Genomic DNA, 20,494 nt, shown 5'->3' with positions numbered 1-20,494 from the left:
GGAAGAATAATTTTTAGAGACCGTATAAGACTTAAAAAATGAAAATGAAAATATGAAATACAAAATTCAATTAAAATTGTGGCTCTCTGTATGGTCCCCCGTTCTAGGGTTAAGGTACAATATCAAAGAAATCAATAATTCATAGGATATTATCAAATTCTTATTTGATGTTTTAAAACGCACGACTTTTTATACTGTCTTTTGAACAACTTAATCTTTCCAACTTGCATTATGTTTTTTACACTGTGTGGAAATTTGTTTTGCTAAGAGTATATGATAAGCTTATGAAATATTGCAACAAATGTTAAAAAATGATATAATTGTTAATTTAATAAATTAAAAAAATAATCTGTGGAAATAAACTTATTGATCTTTTACCAACAATAGCGTCATATCGACTTTCCTTTTTCTAGATTCGTAATTAATCATCAGAAGTGTGAACAAACATCAACGCGTGTATGTATGTACACATCTTCAATACCGTTACGTTCACTGACCGAGAACCGCACGGTGCGGCGTCTTTCCGTCGATTACGAAAGTCTCATGTAATTTTGCAGCTTCATTTTTTGCAAGTTCTTTTTTTATCTCGACGTCCTGTCGGACTTCCACATGCAATAATTGCAGCGGTTGCCAGCTGTCGAGTTTGAGACACAAATCCTGTCGTGTTGAAACTTTCTGAAGGAATGAATTTCGTGCCCTCGACCTGGCAATCGTTCGCTTATCAGCATGCGACACTCGCACCTGCCGCGCCTACTGCAACGGCTCAATGCATTTCTAACCTCGCTTATTTCCGTAAGCCGTAATTTGATGATTTAATGAGGTGTTTGGAAGGAATAGTGGTCGGAGGATTAGAAAAAAATGTGTGTAAGAATATTGGTAGCTGTATTAGTGAGGAATATTGTTCTCCGCTCACAAGAAGTCTCACGGGATGGCACAGGGGCAAGAGGAGGTATTACGCACACATCAACTAACTCCCTAGTTTTACACGATCTTAAGTAGTGACGTGACTGCTTTGACCAATCATATGTTACTATCGAGAGTGTGTGTGAGCTGAGGTGAGGCGCGGCCAATTAGATTGCGATATTCTCATAGGACTTTCTGTGATCGGTGGGGACAGTAATAAGTATTAAACGTTTTTTATCAAAAACTCGAAAGTGGCATTAACAGAGGCGAACGGGTTATTAGAAATTTGAGAAAATTCCCGGTGGGTCAGTGAGGAATTTGGAGTTGTTCTACGTAGAATTTAACTTTCATACTAAAAAACAATGGAATAAAAATTATAGTTGTAAATAATGTTGTAAATAATAAACATACAATATGCCAGATAATTTCGTAATGAAAACACAACACGTTTTAAGGATATTATAAATATAATATTCTATTGAGAACTAACGAACTAAAAACGTATTTCTTTTTAACTGTCGAAACAGTAGTGCAACTACAGGGGAGTCAGAAGCGTCAGCTGACCCCTACTAGGAAATTAAAAACTTGTTTTCTCCAGAAAATTTCAGATAACGATAATAAAAATGAAGGAAATTAAACTTAATATTAACATGATGATAATATTACTTTATTTAGGTTATGGTGTTAGTTGGCTTGTTCAGTATTGTTAGATAATACTGGAGTCTAAGAAAGTAGACACGGAGGCGAACCTACTTACGTATGGCTAATATAGGGAGCCTCAGGTCAAGTGTAGCTCGAAGGGGATTTGAACACCTGACCTTGCAGAGTTTCTTCATTGCAGAGATTTTCTGCAAGCGAACCATATTGACGCGTACTGAACCCTTTCTTGACTTTAATTAGATCCGAGGTGCCTTCGCCGCCAACCTTTTTATCCTCAAAAATTACAGTAAAAGGAGTGGTGGGGATGGACGTTACGAGGTTCCGAGGGATCGCGCCTGAATATTCTAGAAGACAAACTATGCCAAGTGTATGCATTTGGGACCAAATAAGGAAATTTACGAAGACGGGAACGTAACACTAATAACGTATGAAAAAATTTGTTTGACCCCCCTGTCGGACAGTTATGGCTGCATATTGTCTTGAGATGTTTATTGGGTATATTTACCTACGTCTACAATGAAATTAACAGTAAAAATATAAGTCCCTCTTCGCCCTTGGCTAATAATATTTTATGCTTAGCAAATTTTTTTCTTCGTTTGTATGTTGTATATTTTTATTTATTCTTATATTAATTATATAAATTATTTTTGTGTACTCTTATATTTTTCTTTTTGTAATATTTATTGTATCTGACGTTCTATTAATTTTGTATTTTATGTTATTTTTATTTTAAAAATTTTACACGGTTCCTTTAAAAATTATTTTCCCAATGTATCAAATTCTTTCGTTCAAACATTATACGTTCAACCTTAGGGCAATATCCTTGTATATATTTTATAAGTTTGGGTCACGATTGACTCAGACTCTACTGTTCAACAATTAATCACTGTCATTTTTTGTATCAATGATTTTTCTTCTTCTATATTTGAATAAATGTTACCTACTATTATTATTATTATTATTAAAAAGTTAGTTACACATCAAAAGCGCCTATAGCCAGTAGCGCAACTATGGGGGATCAAAAAGGTTAGTGTTAATTCATCACGTTTAGTTTAACGCGAGGTTGGGTAGCTTAATGGTAATTGGTATTAACTCCCAAATGAATAAACAAATTATAAGAGTTGATATATATATTGTCTTTAATCCTGGTATACATGTGACTCGGAAGATAGAATTTATTCGAAATTTAAATGTATTTCGGACTCGTCAGATTTATTAATCTGTTTAACGACTCTGTTTGACGACTAAAGTTGTTCTGCCGTTTTTAACGAATGCTTTCAAACAAGAAACCTTGAACGAGGGAGGAGCGAAAAAATGGAAAGGGGGGAAAATTTGTTACAGGAACTTCGAGAACGTTAGAATTGGTCAGGAAAATTCGTCAGGGTGGAGATTGGGAGTATGTAAGACGGTGTTCAGTGGAAGGGACAAAATTCAGAGGGCCCTAGTACTTGGCCTTTCCTCGACCCACAGGTACGCGGGTGACGTCGACAGCAATTTGGGTTTTTCTAGATCTTTGATACGCAGAACCGTTGGTCGAGCGTTTTATGGCGGACTTAGCGACGTCGATTTCGACTAATATAATAATAAAGTAATTTAAATGTTTGCCGATGGTATATGTATTGTGACTAACTTAAAAGGAAAGATATAACGATAAATTTTGCCGAAAATTCTGGAAGCGACGATTATGTTCTATTGTTATGACTATTGCTGATTTAACAGTTAATTTATGCTCTAATAAGAAAATAAAAGCCTTTTTTGTTTTAGATAAACGGCAGAATATTTTTGAAATTTTCATAAAATGTTGTCACGAATAAATAGAACTGAAAAAATTAGATTTAATAAAGTATATTGCCACTTTTTTTATTATCGGTTGAGTGAATTCCTCTCCACTCGGAATTTCACACACGTGTCAAATATCGCATGGTTGGAGTCTTCTTTTCATATTGCCGATTTCAAGTATGTATTGTATGTTCTGCACCTACAGCTCCCTAACTGGTGATAAAACGAGAGTTTAGTGTATCATCATGATACTAAAGTTTCTTTGACCCCTTATTGGACAATTATAGTCGCGCTATTGAATATAGCAGAAGACAAATTAACTTTTCGAACTTCTATAGGTGTCAATAGCAATGGAAGGGTTAACTAAGATAACTTCATTTATCATACCTGTCAATGACCTGACTTTTGAATTATATTTGCGCGATACAACCACCTTGAAACCAGAGTCTTATTGAGTTTTGCTATTGCCGTAACTTAATCTGGTACGGCTTGCATGATCCTTGAGTCGTGTGTCATGGTTCTCCTAATAACTAGGTAGTTTCTACGTAGTTTCTGCAATGTAAACATAAGTACTTCTGATGTGAAGGGACGCAGATAAGGGTCCTCGGGAAGGGATAAGTCCAATCTTGGTATATGCTTTGAATATTCAATTTCCTATTTACATTAATTATTGGGTCTATTGCAAAGTTCTGTTCGTTCACATAACTGAATTAATACATTGAATTAGTAAGCAATATATTAAGCTGTTGCATGTTAAACGACTGATTTTGAAACATCAGAACTCTGATGAAATTTGATAACATAAAGTACCACAAAACAGAACTGATATGTTAATTCAAAGGTTAAAGTTTGCTGAATACGGCTAAATAAACGTTTTATAATATGAAATGATATAACAATAACTGGTTATTAGAAAATCGTCGTATTAATTACTGTGTATAATATACAGTAAGATGGTCATTTAACAATCAACAATTTATTTTGTATTAAGAATATTTTTGAACGTTTTATTTGGTCATTTTTGACAATCTTTAAGATTTAAATTTATATACTTTAAGTGCTTGTAAAGAAATGCAACATTCAGGCGTCTAGACAACGTCGCCTGCCGTTGTCTTTGAGAGTCCTAAACGTGGGATTGTCATTCAAGAGTTGCGTCGTTGGAAGAGAACATTTTTTGGGACAACGATGTGGCATTCGAGTGGGCGGTAATGTGTGAGCCGCACGCATCGAAGTTCTAGACATCCATTTTGCGTCGTAAAATAAAGTCTTGACCAATATCTCGTGCGTTTATGCGTTTTGCTCTTTATTCCGCGAAACCGCTCTTTGTCCATTCTTACATGCTATATTGTGATACTTTTGTCTTCCGATTCGATTTGATCTTATAAGTTCTAAAATTAATTATTGTTTACTGTAACTGGGGCAGCCAGTCATTTTATATTCGGAATATTAATAAACTGTTTATGCAATTACTTTCAATACTTTTATGTCATAAAATATTAATAAATTTGCATTATTCCATCGCTGGAGCTCGTAAAGGGTGCAATCCGCTGTTATTTATAACACATTAATTATTATAGTTGAATATGAAACTGATGTCTCTAATTTAGTAATTTGTAGTTTGCATCATATTTAAAACTGAAAAATTAACAACTAAAATATATTATTCATACATTGGCGTAATTTGGGTCTTCTTTAGGATGGGCCAAATTTCTTAGAAATTTAGAAATTTTAGAAGTTTAGAAATTAGAAATTTTTGGAATTTAACATTTCTGAATTTTGGAATTCTTGACTTTAGAAAACGCTCGTTTATTTAACAAAAATTACCGATGAAATGTTCTCTTATTTTTGATTCTCAAGTTTCGAGTTGAGAGGATGCAACTGTATTCTTTATACTCAGTTGTGTTTAGACTAACAAGGGAACATATCGAAACTGCACACGCAGATTTTGATGGAAATTGTATGAGATATAGTTCTCAATTCTCAGTTTTTTATCGGCGATTGTCGATGTTAAGGAGGTGAAAACACGCCCCAAAGTTGGGGGATGAAAATATATTTTTTGGAATATTTCTGAAACCAGGGGGTGCAAGAAAGAATTTTTTTTTAAATTGTATGTTTTTGAATGATGAATTCAATCACACAAGAAATTTTGAAAAAAACGGCATTTGTTTTAATAATATCTTAAAAATTTGAATTTTTTCTATAACTTTCCTTGTTAAATGTCAATCGATTTTCATGAAAGTTTACATATGTGAACTATGGTTCGTAGTCCTCGATATCCCCAGGTGACAATGATATCGGCTCATCCGTTAAGTCGTCAAACATTAATTCATGCTCTACCTCTGTATCAGTGAATGCTGATTCTTTGGCTCTATTAATGAAGTCCATAATATTTTTTGCTGCCTCAACCTCTCTCTCGTTTGTGGGTGTTTCTTTCTTCTTGTAATAATTGTATAATTCCATCAAAATGCTTACAATGTTAATTAGATTGATATTTATATTTAAAAATTAATCTGAAAATAAATGTTGTAGTTAATATAAGTAATAATTAACGTTACCGTCTATCTACGTTAACTAGATGATTGTTTCTGCATTCACAATATCGTAGAAGAGCAACGACCGTAGTAAACAGATAGCTTTGAACAGAATCAAATATGTAGAACTTCATTCGAAATGCAGAAGGAATAATACTGTTCTTCACAGAATTAGTATACATATTTATAGACTTTGTATTTTTCTAGGTGGAGTGGGGCAGTGCACTTTATATTTCTCCCTCTCCAACCGTAAAATCCAATCAGAATCCTCAAAAATGTACACTTCATTTTCACCACTGTTTAAAAGGCTGGGGCTAACTTGCAGGTGGTTTATTTCACACCAGCTCTTTTCAGAGCTACCACATACTTAAAACGAGGAAAACTTGGGTTTCAATTATTTAATGATCCTAGATTTGGTTATGATTTTGACCCCATGATATTTTTTCTGTAGGCCTTACGGCTGTAAATAAGTTAAACTGGCATGGGCCATAAAAGTCTCCGTTCCTCAGAACGCTGATCAGTGACGTGTTAAACTTATACCTGCGGTACCTTCTTTGGTTGTTAAAGGAAATATTGAGGACATATAACGACATTATTAGTTAAAGCAGTTTAAAAATTAATTACACTTTCTACAAAACAAGTTTTACACAATATTTCTTTTTATACAAAGCGGGAGAAAATTGTGCATATAATAATTACTGTTAAATGGCATAAGAAAAAAAATTCCAGAAACACGTGTCGCCTATTTCGATCCATAGTTCACATACTATGTAAATTTTCATGAAAATCGATTGACATTTAATAAGAAAAGTTATAGAAAACATTCAAATTTTTAAGATATTATTAAAACAAATGTGTTTTTTTCAAAATTTCTTGGGTGATTAAATTCATCATTCAAAAACATTCAACTAAAAAAAAAAAACATTCAACACAGAAAGCCTGAAATTTTGCTATTCTGAAATTCTGAAACTTTTGAATTCTATGATATTTTAAAATTTTTTAATTCTAAAATGTAGATTGTTGCATTCCGAAAGAAAATACATATATCGTGAAGATATTTTGTTAATATGTAGTATTTGTCTACAAAATTTTTATTTCATTTTCAGTTTTTCAATTTTAATGTATAGATAGTAAATAAAAGTTTATAAAATCGATCTTCATTACATTAATTAGCAGTTAATTAGACGAATACGTAATTATAAATTCTAATGATGAATAGGTTATGTTTACTCTTAATTATACGAAGCTGCATGTGCAATTATATAAGAAATTCGAGCGCGGTGTTAAAAATTTTCCCGATGGAAAGTTAATTCGTACTCTCCTAATCGTTGGAAAACAGAATTGTATCAGCATGTGTTATAATCTACATCGTGTTAATGCATTGAATCGTGGTAACTGAAATGAGGAAGAGTCTCACACTTTCTTTGATGATCTTTGTGACAAAGAATGATCCCCGACTATGAATTATGCATGCTTTGACGTGTTGTAATACATTATAAAACGCTATTAAATAAGCATCTTGTTTCTTTTTCATTGGAAACAACATTCGTTTTGCAACAGCATTTTGTATCATTTATTCTGTATCAGTAATAATATTATTTCTCATACAATTTTGTAATTATTGTTGCGACAGCGAGAAGCTGTCAACATATCATGACAAGAAGTTTATATTCCTTGTTTCGAGCGGAAACACATTACTGGTTGTTTTAGGTCTCTTGGACAACCGCGCGATATTCAAATATTGAGAAGGTCTCGAAAAGCCGTCACGAACAGACCTACAAAATTGTGTGCTCTAATTACTTTGTATTTTAAATGTACAGTTTTGTTTGGTTCGTTATCGTTATTATTGAAATGGAAACTACAAGCACCACTTCCCGGCGCAACATTATTATATATTCATCTCATAATATTGTCATTAATAATCACATAAATGCAGTTTATGCATTGTGAAATCTCTTTAGTAAAAAGAACACTTTTAATAATGTTTTTATCTTTTACAATTAAAAATTTTAATCTTCCATTAGGTATATCCCTGTAATAGTTTCCTTGTTATATAAATAAATGTAATCTTTATAAATACGTTATATATATGGGCGTTGAGTGTAGAGGGGGCGAGAGGGTTTCGTCCCCCCGGACGCCTTTAGTTCGGGCCGGGGACCGCTGGGTGGCGGTGAGAGATCGGTGACAGTGTTCTCGCAAGCAGTCGCCCGGCATGCAATTCGAATATACATATAGAAGTTCCGAATTGCGGTATGATAGGTGTCTGGGGTAGGGATCGTCTGTTTCGTCTAGCGATATCCCGAGACGAAAACGCCTTTCTTATTCCGCCGGCATCCTACATATATGTATTATATATTTAAAACTAATACAAGAGTGTTCAGTTTATATTAAAGGATCGAGCTGGTGTTAAACAAAGAAACACCAGTCTTTTCATCCATAACCTATTCTTAGAGGTGTGCGAATATCTGAGATTTCGAAATCGGGTCAAGTCGGGAAAAATCAGACGAGATCGAGTCGGGTTAGAAAAAATCGGACGGAATTGGATCATCGAGTCGGGAAAAATTGGGCGAAATCGAATGAACTTCCGAAACTATAGCATCTACCGAGTCCCGAAAGTATCTTATCACATACCACGTAAATTGTATTCAGAGGCCGGAACTTTCCGAATATAGGTACAACATTATTAATATCGGAATCTCGTAATTTATATTATACAACATGAAGACATACGCATAATTAAAAAATGAATAAATAAGTACATACTTTCGAGACCCGATGGAAACTATACTTTCGGGAACTTGCAACATCTCGCCCTGTCTCGCTTAATTTTGCCCGACTCGACCTGACTCGAACCGAACTTCGGGTATCTCTGACTTTTGAGAACCCACAAATGTTCTCAAACATTAAATAAATGCAATGAGCGATCAAATTATTACACTTACAATAGCAAAAACAAGTTCTCTGTGTGTTTGATAAAAAATAATACTTACATTCTTGCACTTTGCAAATTAATATGTACTTCATAAAAAATAATAAGAATTTTATTTAAAAATTGTCGAACGTAAAAAAGATATAAAATCATCAATTTATGCAACTGTTTCTCTAATCGTTTGATCACCTACTGTAATATTTAATAGAATATTAGAGGCATACTTTCAACTAATAATTAGTATAATTAATATCAATTCATTCAATGAACTATAAATAAAAAATATAAATTATTAATAATAATTCATAATTGAAAAAATTTGCTCTTTAATTTATTAAAAATTAAAGATAGTGAAACAAGTTTAGGTCATAGAGAAGAAATAAAAAAAATATCAATTTCTGATAGATGGTATAGGAAACATTAGCATAAATAGATCTACAGATCTACATTCACAATAGATTCGTAATAGGAGAAGTCCTTCAGAAGAAAAATTGTGCAATATGATTTATCCATCGTATCGACCTTAAAAATCGTAATAATTTATATACAATTTCCTTAACAAGCTACTTTGCGTAACTCGTAAGCAGCTAGCCATTGGGAGCAATTTTTAACTTGTCTATTAAACGGGAATACACCTTTTACGTTTGCCAAGAAAAAGTCTCCATTACCTTTACCCCTCTAATCATTCGTTCCGCGATTTACGCTTTATTTTATAGCGGTGTAATCGCAGGATATCGGATATCGGGCACCGTTAAAGGAGAAACATGCTGAATGTGAAAAATTCTAATATCAAAGGCAACAAAACAATTGAACTGGTACTAATTTTCTTTTTCAAAGGACGTGTGATTTATTTAATTTATTAGGTACCATTTTGTTTTCTTTTTGTAAAACGGAGCGAAGTAAGGAGTCGATACCTTTTGGCGAGTTAAACAAATTTTTTATACGATACAAAAAATAAAAAAGAAGTTGAAAAGAAGTAAAAACTGAATCAATAAAACTTTTTTATGATACAAAAGATAAGTAAGAGATTGAAATTTGTTTCATGAAAAATCAGAAGTATCAGTTTATTAGAGTCTTGGTATGATACAAAATTTTTATAATTATTTATAAATTTCAAATTGAAAAGAAATTATCCTAAAACTTTACAACTTGTATACAATATTTTGAACAGAATTAATTAAAAAGCTGACGCAATTAAAAATTTGTTCTGATATAAAAAATGAATAAAAAATTGAAATATTTGTAAAACTTTCTAACACGGAGATATATAATATAATTGTTTAAGAGTTTAACAGTAAAAAGAGATTATCTTAAATAATAGATTAGGGAACCTCAGGAATATTCAATTATCGAACCTCAATCAATCACGAAAATCCACCGTTACATTTTTTTTCCCTATCTGGCTAAGACACGAGCAACTAATAGACCTGCCAGTGAAGCAGTAAAAAATAATAGACCGTTATTTTTACTCGCAGGTAAAGAGAATGCGAGGCAAGTAGTACGATGAACCTTGTGGGAACATTTCAAGGGAAAGGTAGAATGATTCCGCGATTTTTAATGCCAAGGCATGTTGACACACACGTCTACTGTCGTAAACAATCTGAACATATCCGTGGTCAAATTTATAATTTTCTTTCTTTATTGGTTCTTTTATGAAGTAATGGTTTGACTGTGGACCTTTATGCAAAATTACCATTTTTAAAAATCATGTTGCCTTTCCAGATAATTGATGGTATTATTTTAATTTCCCCATTTTGCATATTTTACAGACGTTGAACAATTTATTTTGTTTCCTACATATATATTGTATGCTCAGATGCATAAACTTTATTATATTTTTCATGTTACTATTTTACGGCTAGTATATTATAAGAGGTAGGTATAAATAGAACCACATTATGACTTTTGGGGCCCAGGGACTATCAAATCTTCGAGGACCCCCTTAATAGATAAACTTTGTTCAAAAATTGAAATTTATTTTAAAAATTAACTCATAATGTATTTCGTGCCTAAATTGTTTCGAGGGGTATGATTTTCTCGGAAACTAATAAAAACAGATAACGATAATATATTTAATCAAACTATTTGCCAAAATCCTTGTCATAATTTTAATCTAGACTATTTAAATATACTTTTTGTCAGACTTTTTTAAAAGCTATAATCTACCGAACATTGGACACGAAATACCCACGTTTACATATGAAGGATATTGAAAATACGTATATACATTAAGAGTTAAATAACATTTAATCGTATAGAAAAAGGGCAATAGTGAAGAAAAAGGAGCATTTCATTTAATATTCTTTGACGTAGTAAATTAAAGACTTATAAGGTGGCCTTTGGGATGAAACCCCCTTAGATCTCCCTTAAATTCGGCGATGAATATTTTAACCCTCGGACGGCGGACCATAGAGAGGACCCAATATTATTTTTTCAATACATATATAATATTCTTTCGTTTAATTATATATTTAATTTAAGGATAATATCTTTGTATATATTTATATTTTGTAAGTTTGGATCTCGATTGACCCAGATTCCGCTCTTCAAGGGTTGAAATACATTTAAAAATATAGGATTGTTAACAATACAACAAAGTAGTAAGCTAAAGGACATCTTATTTATGTAATAAAAATTTTATTTTGTTGGTATATGTATTATTTTTATACTGAAACAAATTATTTAATTTGAGTTTAAATTAAAATATATATTTCGAATTACATAACAATTCTATATTAATATTAATGTAAAACAAATTTATAAAAAAGCAAACAATTATGCTTGCAATATTTTGTATCACAAAGGTGAATTTTATTGTGTTCCAAATCTAGAACATAGTTGTAAACACGTTAATATGATAAAAGAAAATAATCGGCCAAGTTTTTTGCATTTTATCTAACATCTTATTTTCTGAATGTTCCTTTAGATTCATTCCGCTTCTGCGAACCTGTTTATCTAGATTCTAGATTTAACTGTTCCAATTCCATTGATACTTTCTTGCTCAAAAGAATTTTTAAACCGTTGAATGTTAATCCTCTGCTTTTTTATGAGATTCAAGGAACTCTTGATGAGTTTACCGTCAATTTTGTATTCTAGAGAAGGTCAAATAGAAGTTTGTCTTTCAACTTGACAAGATAAGTTAAAATATGCAAGATTTTATATTTATATTGTCGATATTTATGCATTTCTTAATAATAAATTATTTATTATTATTATTCATTTAATTATTTGATTTAATAAATTAGAAAAATGTATTGTTCTTATCTTAATGGATTTATTAGATATTCTTGAATAAATTGTTTTTTAATTATTCATTTACTTTATGTATGTAGAAAATACAGGGAGATTCTCTCGGCGCGCAACACAATATCCGTCCTGCACAATGTAACCCTGCTGTGTTTGCGGGCAAAAAGCCCAGGAGATCAAGTCGCCGGACCCAAGACTGTTCTGTGTGTTTTGGGTCTGGCGACTTGACCTGGGCTTTTTGCCCGCAAACACAGCAGGGTTCCATTGTGCGGGGCGGCTATTGTGTTGCGCGCCGAGAGAATCTCCCTGTATTTTAAAACACGTGTGTTGAGTGTAATATTGTAGCGACGCAAACAGAAAGAAGTTTTCTCCCGCGTAAAGAGAAAGCGAGGTTCGAGCATAAACAGATGGCCCTTTAATACAAAGGGCAATAAAGTCGTTGTGCGCTCGGACTCGGCGACATCGGTAGGCTTTGGCCGTCGACGCGTTGCTACGCGGGAAAACTAAAGTGTTTAGAGGCGTTTAAGGGAAAATTTTCCTGTTCCCTCTCCAGAAATATTCCGGGTTGGTTTAGGCTATATAAAGTCTAGCTGTTCCGACGGAGACAGCTTGTTCTTTTACTTACGTCCCGCAACGTAGCTCGGTGCAAGGGTAAACCTTGTGCCGTTAATCTTATTGTTAGTTAAGTTAGGATAGTTACAATTAGATTAGGTAATTGTATTTTACACATTATTATACAAACTATTTATTCCTACAATTGCGAGTGTTTAATTAATTTACCTACACATATGATCCCAAAATATGTTTAACCAAATGGAATAAAGTGTTAATAAATATAAAATTTTTAAAAGAACAGATTTAATAAAAATCTAAATTTTCAGGATTATTTGTAGTTTGGAAATAATACGTTTATTAAAAGGTTTTGATGGTACAAAAAGAAGAAAAATAATAACAACTATCAAATATGAAAAAGAAGACTGCAATTTTTCAAAGATATTGGCTTTTATCATAATAGTAATTTGATTTGTAATTAATTTTTACAGTTGATGCAAGATTAAAATCTTATGTAAAAAGAAAATGGAATCATATTAATATTCTTCATATGCATGATAAATTAATTTCTTTGTTCATTGTTTACTACATATAGGAAAGAAAAATATGTAGGCGTTTAGTGGAGGGGGAGAGGGTTTTGTCTCCCCGGACGCCTTTGGTTTGGGCTGGGGGTCGTTAGGTGGCGGCGAGATGACAGTGTTCTCGCTGGCGGTCGCCCGGCATGCAGTTCCGTACAAGAAGTCCGTACACACACACGCACATACACAAAGTCGTCTCGGCGCGGGTAGGTCCCCGCTGGCACGTGGCAATACGGACATCTTCATGGTGCGGTCAAGGGGTTCATTGTCGCCAGTGTTCCTTTGTGTCCGGCTGCGAGAAAACGACCTTGTATAGGAGTTCCGAATTGTGGTATGATGGGTGTCTAGGGCAGGGATCGTCTGTTGTCAGCCCCACTGACGAGTCTGGCAGACGATCCCGAGACGAAACGCCTTTTTCTCCCCTCTCCTACAAATAATTCTTATTTTCTTTGATTCTGTTAACAAATTCATATTGATTTTTAAATACTTTTTAAAATTTCAGAAGAATCTATCTTAGAAAAGATTTTGGGATTCAAAAAAATTTTTCCATTAAAATTTTGGGAATCCTTGACATGTAGATTTTAAAATTAATCTTACAATTTTCTTTGCATGTTGGTGGAATTTTTAAAACCCTTTTTAACGATATTTAATATTAATTCTATAATTACGGTCGACTATCCAATTTTCAATCACTTATACTTTAAAATGATAATAGATCTTTCGATTTAGTGTACTGTGGAGGATCAGCAATTTTCGGGTTATGCAACCTACTTTTGGAACATCCGAAATGTGAGGGAAAATATCAGATATTTTTTCGTTACCTATGGAGTGTTTCAAAATGTTCTTTATGGCAAAATAAATTGTAAACTATTCAAAATTAGATATTCTGTTTCTTTTATAACGAAGAACTCTTAATTAATTTTGTTAACCATATTTGCGAACCATTTATATGGTCATTGTCACTAAACCTTAAGCTTTAAATTGATACGTCATGAATGTTATTTTGTAGCATTGATATGGTAATCACCGTTTACTATAACCACTTACCAGCCATTGTACATTGAAATGTTACAATAATAAGAAATTCATATCATTGTTTGGAAATGATAGCGACACAACTAAAAAAATTTGAAATTAGGTTTTGTTGCATACAAAGTCTCCATTATGTTTCTATGTTTATCATATAAAATGGTACATTTATAATTCCATTGCTTCTTTATAAGGTCTGTATTTAGTATTTTTAAAAATATAAATTTTAAAACGTCTCTCTTCTACAGTTTACATTGTTTATGTTGTGCCCCTATCCTTGTCATGCAACGATATTTTGTATAATTATTTGCATCAAATTGGTATTTGCCATAAGTGTTACTTTTATGCCATTAAATTTTAACAGAAAGTTCTATGTTTCAAAATTCGTCATTTGATATGCAACAGCTTATCCACTACTTACGTGACTGAATTAAGACTTTTTGAACTCAGGGCTACGAAATCTTCAAAATCCTCCTTAATTCGTTCAAATTTCCCCCAAATAACTTCGTTCAAAAATTGAAATTTATTGTAAATAAAATTAAATAAAATTTAATCATAAAAGAAAACAATGATCTATAAATAACGCAATATCGAAATATAATTAAAATAATTTTATTCATAGAATTCTATTTATAATGAGAAATTTTTGAGTGTAGTTTTTTGGTTCCGAAAATTTTCTTTGCATCCTTATTATTTTGACGTACAAACGCTTTGTGTTGAGCTAGTAGCAAATGGGTTAAAATAAATATTTTCATAAAGCAATTCCTAGAACGTTAAATGTAAACTTTTGTCGAAATCAGAAAAATGTTATTAAACATTTAAAGTCAGTTTTATGGCTGCAGTGGCGGAGCCAGTAAAATGTATAAAAGTAGAGGAGAGGATATAAATATGGGATAGCCATTGTTTTTTAGATGTAGAGAGTCTCAGAATAGTCATAAGTAGAAAAATTAAACAGAAATTTAGGGGATTTCATGCGGAATGAACTGTATAAATAAAGTTGTATACACTGCATATAATTTCTGTCTTTTCACTTACTCTAATTGATGGCAAATTCGGGTTAATAGAAATTCGGATATTAATATGAGAGAGTGTTACTTTTGAGAAAAATAAAGCTATAAAATCAAGATAGAACATCAATAATGATAAATTAAACATAACACAACGTCAAATATAATAAGATAACCATAACTAAGCGACGCGTTAATTTCATTTTGCCAATAAGTGGTATGATAGGCATTCCACAATCTGTCTTTACAATCTTTAGAAAATCTTTTATCGCAAAATATGCACATTTTATATGTTCATATGTTTATTACATTATTTAGTAGTAAATTTAAAAATGTAATAGAATTAAAATGCTACGAATCAAGTATCTTATATTTCTACCAATTTATCATTTCACTGTCTATTATCACTTATCATAATTAAAACAGAAATATTTAAAATATCCTTTGATATACTAATACTATGATTATTATACTATAACTTAGCCATTTTACTTTTTTAAAATTCATGAAATAAACCAAAGTAAATTTCACTTTAAGAAGCACGCATAGAAATTTTCTACTATTACGACCGAAAGCTATAACATTTGTTAATTAAAACAATGATATCTATCAAGAATGATTTTTATGGGAGAATATTTTACTCGTCATAATACTTGATATATAATAATCATTGTTAAAATTGTCAATGCTGCGTACGAGTTAAAACTTTGGTATCTCATATTTCTACCCTATCTCATATTCGTACCTTTTTCTCTACATAAGTACACCTCTTTTATATCTATTATCGCCCCCTCTCTGAATCTGTCATGACTTTATTAAAAAATCAAAGGATTAATGTTCATTTTGTGATCGTGGCATATTTAAGAGTTTTGATTTTTTTAGATCAACATCAAGACACAACATTATATTAATTTTCCAGTTTGGTGGTGAAACTATTAAACCGTTGATTGCAATGTTGGTCGGAAGAGTTGTAAAACCGCCAACCAGTGAAACGTGAATTTTATCCGACTATCGTGTTTCAAGGGAACAGGAGGAGCAACACTTTTAGAGAGTTCTTTTTCTGTTCTCGAATGACTCCGGGAATTGTCGATGCGAAAGTACTCACAAAAATTGTTTACGAGAACTTTCAGGTTGGATCTCATAATTATTCGACGAAACGGCTAACATGCCTACATGGGAAATTACATGTTGCTTCATAAGTCATTCAATCTCAGCTTAAAAAAGAATAAATAAAAGTTGATGAATTTAAAAAAGTTGATTTCTTAAACCTTACAAGATATGTACACTTTTCAAATACTTTATTTAAAATAAAAATTATTAATATAAAAAAATTGGCAATGCTGTAAACAGTATTCGTTGTTATTTTTTAATACAATCTTCAAATCAATTTACACTAGAATAATCCAATCGTGTAAAATTAAATTACAGGAATTTTTGTGAGATTCAAAAAATATTTGTTTCATTCGTTACGCACTGTAAAAATTGTATTCAAAAATTCTGACGAGTAACAAAGTTACAACAGTGACAGTCGCCCTCTTCTTCTACGATCATTATAATATATACCAAGTTTTTCTCTATTGCTCGGCAACAGTGAGGAGTTTCTCTGAAATCTGACGTGGTTGATATTTTCACTTTCGGTCAAAAATGGTGAGTCCGGAAATAGACTTCCGAAAATGGAAGTCCAAAAATAGATTTTCAGAAAGATCTTTCAATGCTGATTTCCTAAGTGGTATACTTTTTATTCTAAGACGAAGCATTTTCCTTAAATTTTTTTGTTATTCGTTATTTTATTCAACTTCCGGCCCAGACCGGAAGTCCAGTTACTCGACATTTTGAAGCCATTTTTATGCTGATTCTAAATATCACTTTCGGTTTTGTGTCATTTCCAGTCAGAACCGGAAGTTCAAAACCTTTACACGCACGGTTTCAAACCATGAGAAACGTAATACCGAAAACCATTTCCGTTTATTTCCTATCGTTTTTGTTCCACAGAAAGACAGACAGATGGACACACTGGAAAACCTATAGGAGCGAAACTCCAAAAATATTATCTCACATTCTGAAAAGCTTCTTAGATATATACCTAAAGGGATATTAAAGTATAAATTCTCAGTAAGAATGTCTTCTCTAACAATGTCTTCTCTTATGACAGAATTGCAAAAACTTTATTATGTTTATGAATTTAAAAACTTCAAAAACGAAAGTCTTAAAACCTTAGAATTTTGGAATTTGTTAATTTCAGACTTAAAATATTGGATTCTGAGAATTTTAGAATTTAATGGAACTTGGATGAATATTGGAGGAGGTCGGTTGATATTTTTGCTTGGTCGGGGGGCACTGATCATATAACTTTAACAATCTTTTTAGATAATCTACGGTGTATCACCTTTCTAATAAAGAAAGAATGATATCAATTCTTAAAGTAATTATTCTTGAATAAACTTTTGAAAATATCCTTCTTGTGTACTTCACAATGTCAAAGACATAATTGACAAAATAGTTATATATGCCAAATTTAGTTTATTGTTTTCTATAAAACTAGGTGTACAATAACTATTGGCTCTAATGTTAAAAATCAAAAGAAGATACTCTACACTTCTAAATTAATGTATAATACATTAATAGATACCTAAAATTGCAAAATATTTTGAAGTAATAAAAATTGACATTATGCAATCTTATTTACTATCTCGTTACATATTGTACAAGATATATTATACTTGTTCTTGCCGTCCTTTTGTTGTTACACAATTTACGTCGCTTCCTGAGCCGAAGCTATTGTTCAACGAAAAACGTGAAAGACCGGAACTTGTAATTATGACTAACACGTCTGGCGATGGTCTGTTTTGAAGAACAAAAAAAGTTGCTGTTTTTCTCATTACTGATTCATTTCTCAGAATGTAAATTATCTGGTAATAAACATGTTAAGTAATAAAAAAAACATTGCTCAAAACACATACAGCTATTGATCTTCGTTTTTATTAATTTTGCTTTGTTATAGGGGTATATGATCAAATCATGCAGTTCAATCTAATTATTCGAATTTACCTAATTATAATATAATTATAGTGTGAAATTAATCTAATTATTCAAATTTTATAATCAATATTGTTTTCAGTGGTACATTCTATGTAATTTTTATTAACGTCGTCTTTTATATTATTAATATAAATTTTTTGAATTTTGTTTCGTTCTGGTAGGAGTGCAATTTTTATTATTATTATTTTTTTTTGAGAGAGAGGAATCGTTATTATCAATTGTAATTATTAATTGCGATATATTAATTGTTCTCAATTAATTCTCTCAAACGAGAGACAAATATAAATTGGTTACAAATTTTAGACTCGGAAAATTTAACAAAAAGTTCACAAAAAATTTCCTTCTTATCGCTCCTTTTACTAAAAATTATTATATATGAAAATACCAATTTTTCTTGTTTTGAACTAAATAATACATAATACAGTATAGTATCATAATAGAAATAAGGTACAAAATTTTTTTCAGATCCGCCTTTCAACTCCTTCATTTATTTAAAAATAATTATCTTAATATCTCTTTTGGTCCCCAAAATTGTCTCCTTTTTGGGTTGTCGCTCTATCAACTTGTTTTCAATAGGTTGATTGATGCAAGGGAAATCACCATGTGCAGTCGGACGCGCTTTAATAAAAACTGTCGAGTCAATCGTGATCCAAACGTACACAACGTATACAGTGATGCATTACGTCAAACTAGACACTTAACCTTCTAAATGCAAGATCTTTATATATTGTAAAAACAATGTCTGAAGAAATAGTTTAATCCTTAAATTGCGATTTTGGGTTAAACCCAAACTTACAAAACATATATCAGGAGATTAACCTAAAGTTAAATGAATAATTTTCAAATGAGAGAGTTTCATATATTGGAAGAATAATTTTTAGAGCAACAGTATAAGATTTAGAAGATGAAAGTAGTATGAAATGCTCAATTAAATTAAAAGTAGGAATCTCCATGGTCCGCCATGCGAGGGTTAAAAATGTGTAAAATAAAAATGAAGTAACGTCTATATCTAAATTTTAATTTTCATCTCAATGCGCTGTTTTACAAAAATTTTATTTTTTCACTTAAATTTCTCGTTTTCTACCTTCCACTATTATTATCGTATAACTTAACAATATACTATTAGCAATTTTTTAACTCGCAAAAGATCCAAATAGATATTAATTATATATAAAATTGAAATATTCCGAATTCGGATATTTAATATATTTTAAATTGTACAGTTATATTTTTGACGATTTGTGTTTTTTTTGTGAATATCTACATGCCTTAAAAATTGGAAATGACCTAAGCAAGTAGTTTCCATTTTATAAAACTTCAAATAAACTGAGGGAATATATCTAAATTACCGCTTGCGTAATAAATTTTGTTAGTGCATAATTATTGACTTAAGGGGTAAATATTTCTTTCACAAATGACCTCCATGGCACTCATGTTAACGCATGGAATTTGAAAAAAATTTTTCAAAAGTGACTTACCTTTGTAAGGTCGTTGTCCTTGTTATCCTTTCAAGAATGTTTCGCACTATTGACACCGAGGATCCTTGGCCCGTTCACGTTCACGATACGCTAGGAACAGGATCGTTGCTTACGGTACCACGATCAACACCAGACTGACCCGATACCATTCTCCATTGCAGTTGTAATATTCGAAAACTTCCACCACTTTCTTACCTTCCCTTCTTCCAAGTAGCGACTTATGGAAATGATCTGAGCGACTGTCGTTTCTTGCCGCTCTATACAAGGTGTCCTAGTATTAATCCTTACGCACTAAAGTATTTTTTTAACACTAGAACTACCAAAATGCCTAGGAGGTGGTGGCCAATGTATTGACACGCTTTGATAAGGAAATTAACACTTTCCTGAAATAATAGTGTTGTTTAAATAATAACGAACGCGTTGCCGGCCACCGTAAGGCGGCCGGATATAATCTAACCTAACCTAATACATCAATAATATTCACTTCTAATTGAGTTTTAATGGACATTTCTACCTTAATTTTTACAAATCTTTGGCCGAATTTTGTTAAAGTTATGGACTTTTATCACATTCGCCATTACGAGTTGGGAATTATATAAACTCGCCGGTTAATTTGATAAATATTCAGTAATTTATCACACCAGTGCAATAAACTCAAAAGGCCTATATATTTGGTTCCGCATAGAAAATTTAAGTTCAATAATTAAAAGATTAGTCCTAGTGCTAGATGTGCAAAATATAAAGGAATTATTTTAAACTACAT

The 20,494-nt window shown here is 31.8% G+C and overlaps 1 protein-coding gene across 1 annotated transcript in view; it reads right to left on the bottom strand.

The window, feature by feature from the left end:
* The window catches only part of LOC117605817 (glucose dehydrogenase [FAD, quinone]), a 67,731-nt gene extending 47,846 nt beyond the window's left edge, over positions 1-19,885 (bottom strand). Inside the window, exon 1 of the mRNA XM_034327548.2 lies at positions 19,732-19,885. The gene's annotated coding sequence lies outside the window, so the exon portion shown is untranslated. The remainder of the gene's footprint in view (positions 1-19,731) is intronic.
* Positions 19,886-20,494: the final 609 nt, after the last annotated feature.

Source organism: Osmia lignaria, chromosome 2 (genome assembly GCF_051020975.1).
Source record: "Osmia lignaria lignaria isolate PbOS001 chromosome 2, iyOsmLign1, whole genome shotgun sequence".
NCBI lineage: Eukaryota > Metazoa > Arthropoda > Insecta > Hymenoptera > Megachilidae > Osmia > Osmia lignaria.
The sequence above is the reverse complement of the archived record's forward strand: the minus strand, read 5'-3'. Positions and strand labels throughout refer to the sequence as shown.